The sequence below is a fragment of the Arachis hypogaea genome, chromosome 20, assembly GCF_003086295.3.
Source record: "Arachis hypogaea cultivar Tifrunner chromosome 20, arahy.Tifrunner.gnm2.J5K5, whole genome shotgun sequence".
NCBI lineage: Eukaryota > Viridiplantae > Streptophyta > Magnoliopsida > Fabales > Fabaceae > Arachis > Arachis hypogaea.
In genome coordinates, this window is record NC_092055.1 from 124110158 (window position 1) to 124114946 (window position 4789).

The 4789-nt window shown below is 42.6% G+C and overlaps 1 non-coding gene across 1 annotated transcript; it reads right to left on the bottom strand.

Annotated features, from left to right (window-relative positions):
* Positions 1-816: 816 nt before the first annotated feature.
* Positions 817-924, bottom strand: LOC112787446 (small nucleolar RNA R71). Its single transcript, XR_003194860.1, has one exon. It is a non-coding gene; the product is annotated as a small nucleolar RNA R71 (small nucleolar RNA).
* Between the last annotated feature and the right edge of the window lie 3865 nt (positions 925-4789).

The following is a 4789-nucleotide window of genomic DNA, read 5'->3' on the forward strand; positions in this document are numbered from 1 at the left end:
TCGAAAAAAAAATACTAAACATTTTTCAAAAACTATTTTCAAAAATCACTAACTCTTTTTTAAAATAATTTTCGAAAATTTTCCCTTCCCCATCTTATTCTATTTATTCATTCATATCCTAACATCTCATCTCACATCTCTAGCCTCCTCACAGTTGTGTTTCTTCCATTATATTACATTCTTTGTCTCCCCCTCTTCTTCTACTCACACAGGGATCCCTATACTGTGGTATAAAGGATCTCTATTATTATTATTATTTTTCTGTGCCTTCTTCTTTGTCATATGAGCAGGAGCAAGGATAAGAATATTCTTGTGGAAGCAGATCCAGAACCTGAAAGGACTCTGAAGAAAAAATTAAGAGAAGCTAAAATACAACAATCCAGAGATAATCTTTCAGAAATTTTTGAACAGGAGAAGGAGATGGCAGCCGAAAATAATAATAATGTAAGGAAGATGCTTGGTGACTTTACTGCACCTAATTCCAATTTACATGGAAGAAGCATCTCCATTCCTGCCATTGGAGCAAACAACTTTGAGCTGAAACCTCAATTAGTTTCTCTGATGCAGCAGAACTGCAAGTTTCATGGACTTCCATCTGAAGATCCTTTTCAGTTCTTAACTGAATTCTTGCAGATATGTGATACTGTTAAGACTAATGGAGTAGATCCTGAAGTCTACAGGCTCATGCTTTTCCCTTTTGCTGTAAGAGACAGAGCTAGATTATGGTTGGATTTTCAACCCAAAGACAGCCTGAACTCTTGGGATAAGCTGGTCACGGCTTTCTTAGCCAAGTACTTTCCTCCTCAAAAGCTGAGCAAGCTTAGAGCTGATGTTCAAACCTTCAGACAGAAAGAAGGTGAATCCCTCTATGAAGCTTGGGAAAGATACAAACAGTTGACCAAAAAGTGTCCTTCTGACATGCTTTCAGAATGGACCATCCTGGATATATTCTATGATGGTTTATCTGAGCTATCAAAGATGTCACTGGACACTTCTGCAGGTGGATCCATTCACCTAAAGAAAACGCCTGCAGAAGCTCAAGAACTCATTGACATGGTTGCTAATAACCAGTTCATGTACACTTCTGAAAGAAATCCTGTGAATAATGGGACGCCTATGAAGAAGGGAGTTCTTGAAGTTGATACTCTGAATGCCATATTGGCTCAGAATAAAATATTGACTCAGCAAGTCAATATGATCTCTCAGAGTCTGCATGGAATGCAAGCTGCATCCAACAGTACTCAAGAGGCATCTTCTGAAGAAGAAGCCTATGATCCTGAGAACCCTGCAATAGCAGAGGTGAACTACTTAGGTGAACCTTATGGAAACACCTATAACTCAACATGGAGAAATCATCCAAATTTCTCATGGAAGGATCAAAAGTCCCAACAAGGCTTTAATAATGGTGGAAGAAACAGGTTTAGCAATAGCAAACCTTTTCCATCATCAACTCAGCAACCGACAGAGAACTCTGAACAAAATGCTTCTAATTTAGCAAATCTAGTCTCTGATCTATCTAAGACCACTGTAAGTTTCATGAATGAAACAAGATCTTCCATTAGAAATCTGGAAGCACAAGTGGGCCAGCTGAGTAAAAGGATCACTGAAATCCCTCCTAGTACTCTCCCAAGCAATACAGAAGAGAATCCAAAAGGAGAGTGCAAGGCCATTGACATAAGCGCCATGGCCGAACCTGTGAGGAGAGGAGAGGACGTGAATCCCAAGGAGGAATACCTCCAGGGACGTCCAGTGATCAATAAGGAGCATCCCTCTGGGGAACCAAAGGACTCTGAGGCTCATCTAGAGACCATAGAGATTCCATTGAACCTCCTTATACCCTTCATGAGCTCTGATGAGTATTCCTCTTCTGAAGAGAATGAGGATGTTACTGAAGAGCAAACTGCCAAGTTTCTTGGTGCAATCATGAAGCTGAATGCCAAATTATTTGGCATTGATACTTGGGAAATTGAACCTCCCTTGTTCATCAATGAACTAAGTGATCTGGATCAACTGACATTGCCTCAGAAGAGACAGGATCCTGGAAATTTCATAATACCCTGTACCATAGGCACCATGATCTTTAAGGCTCTATGTGACCTTGGTTCAGGAATAAACCTCATGCCCCTCTCTGTAATAGAGAAACTGGGAATCTATGGGGTGCAAGCTGCTAAAATCTCATTAGAGATGGCAGACAGCTCAAGAAAACAGACATATGGACAAGTAGAGGACGTGTTAGTAAAGGTTGAAGGCCTTTACATCCCTGCTGATTTCATAGTCCTGGATACTGGAAAGGAAGAGGATGAATCCATCATCCTAGGAAGACCTTTCCTGGCCACAGCAAGAGCTGTGATTGATGTTGACAGAGGTGAAATATTCCTTCAATGGAATGAGAACTCCCTTGTGTTTAAAACTCAAAGATCTCCCTCTGCAACCATGGAGAGGAAGCAGAAAAAGCTTCTCTCCAAGCAGAGTCAACCAGAGCCCCCACAGTCAAACTCTAAGTTTGGTGTTGGGAGGCCACAACCAAACTCTAAGTTTGGTGTTGAACTCCCATATCCAAACTCTAAGTTTGGTGTTGGAGAGTTTCAACAAAGCTCTGCACATCTGTGAGGCTCCATGAGAGCCCACTGTCAAGCTATTGACATTAAAGAAGCGCTTGTTGGGAGGCAACCCAATGTTTATCTAATTCTTATTTTTATTGTTTTTCATGTTTTCTTAGGTTCGTGATCATGTGGAGTCACAAAATAAATAGAAAAATTGAAAACGGAATCAAAAACAGCAGAAGAAAAATCACACACTGGAGGAGCATCTGTCTGGCGTTCAGCGCCAGAACAGAGCATGGTTCTGGCGCTGAACGCCCAAAATGGGCAGCTTCTGGATGCTAAACGCCAGAATAGGCATGGTTCTGGCGTTCAACGCCAGAAATGGCACACAAATGGGCGTTGAACGCCCAAAATGGCCACCAACCTGGCGCTGAACGCCCAGAGTTGGGTACAAAGGCATTTTTATATGCCTAATGGGTGCAGGGATGTAATTCCTTGAACACCTCAGGATCTGTGGACCCACAGGATCCACTCAGAATCTGTGGACCCCACAGGATCCCCACCTACCTCCACTCACTTCTTCTCACCACTCTCTTTCACACAACCCCATAAACACTCTTCCCTAAAAACCTCTCACCAATCACCTCAATCTCTCTTCCCCACTAAACCTTCACCACTCACATCCACCCACTCTTCCCAATAAACCTACCTCATAAACTCTACCTACCTTCAAAATTCAAAACCAATTTCCCACCCAAACCCACCCATATGGCCGAACCTTAACCCCCCCTCCATTCCCTATATAAAGACCTCCATTCTTCACCAAATTCACACAACACAACCCCTCTATACCCTTCTTGGCCGAACCACATCACCCTCTCCCTCTCCTCCATTTCTTCTTCTTCTTCATCTATTCTTTTGTTTATTGCTCGAGGGCGAGCAATATTCTAAGTTTGGTGTGGTAAAAGCATAGCTTTTTTTGTTTTTCCATTACCATTGATGGCACCCAAGACCGGAGAATCCTCTAGAAGAGGGAAAGGGAAGACAAAAGCTTCCACATCCGAGTCATGGGAGATGGAAAGGTTCATCTCCAAAGCCCATCAAGACCACTTCTATGATGTTGTGGCCAAGAAGAAGGTGATCCCTGAGGTCCCTTTTAAACTCAAAAGAAATGAGTATCCGGAGATCCGACATGAAATTCAAAGAAGAGGTTGGGAAGTTCTAACAAATCCCATCCAACAAGTCGGCATCCTAATGGTTCAAGAGTTCTATGCCAATGCATGGATCACCAAGAACCATGATCAAAGTAAGAACCCGGATCCAAAGAACTATGTTACAATGGTTTGGGGGAAATACTTAGATTTTAGTCCGGAGAATGTGAGGTTGGCGTTCAACTTGCCATACATGGAAGAGAACGCACGCCCCTACACAAGGAGAGTCAACTTTGATCAAAGGTTGGACCAAGTCCTTATGGACATATGTGTAGAAGGAGCTCAATGGAAGATTGACTCCAAAGGCAAGCCGGTTCAACTAAGAAGATTGGACCTCAAGCCTATAGCTTGAGGATGGTTGGAGTTTATTCAATGCTCAATCATTCCCACTAGCAACCGGTCTGAAGTTACTATAGACCGGGCCATCATGATCCATAGCATCATGATTGGAGAAGAGGTGGAAGTTCATGAGATTATACCTCAAGAACTCTACAAGGTGGCTGACAAGTCCTCCACCATGGCAAGGTTAGCCTTTCCTCACCTCATTTTCCACCTATGCAATTCAGCTGGAATTGACATAGAGGGAGATATCCTCATTAAAGAGGACAAGCCCATCACTAAGAAAAAGATGGAGCCAGCAAGAGAGCCCAATCATGGAGCTCAAGAGGCGCAAGAAGCTCATTTCCATGAGATCCCGGAGATGCCTCAAATGCACTTTCCTCCACAAAATTATTGGGAGCAAATCAACACCTCCCTAGGAGAATTGAGTTCCAATATGGGACAACTAAGGGTGGAACATCAAGAGCACTCCATCATGCTTCATGAAATAAGAGAAGATCAAAAAGCAATGAGGAAGGAGCAACAAAGACAAGGAAGAGACATAGAAGAGCTCAAGGACATCATTGGTTCCTCAAGAAGGAAACGCCACCATCACTAAGGTGGATTCATTCCTTGTTCTTGCTTTCTCTGTTTTTAGTTTTCTGTATTATGTGCTTATCTATGTTTGTGCCTTCATTACATGATCATTAGTAGTTA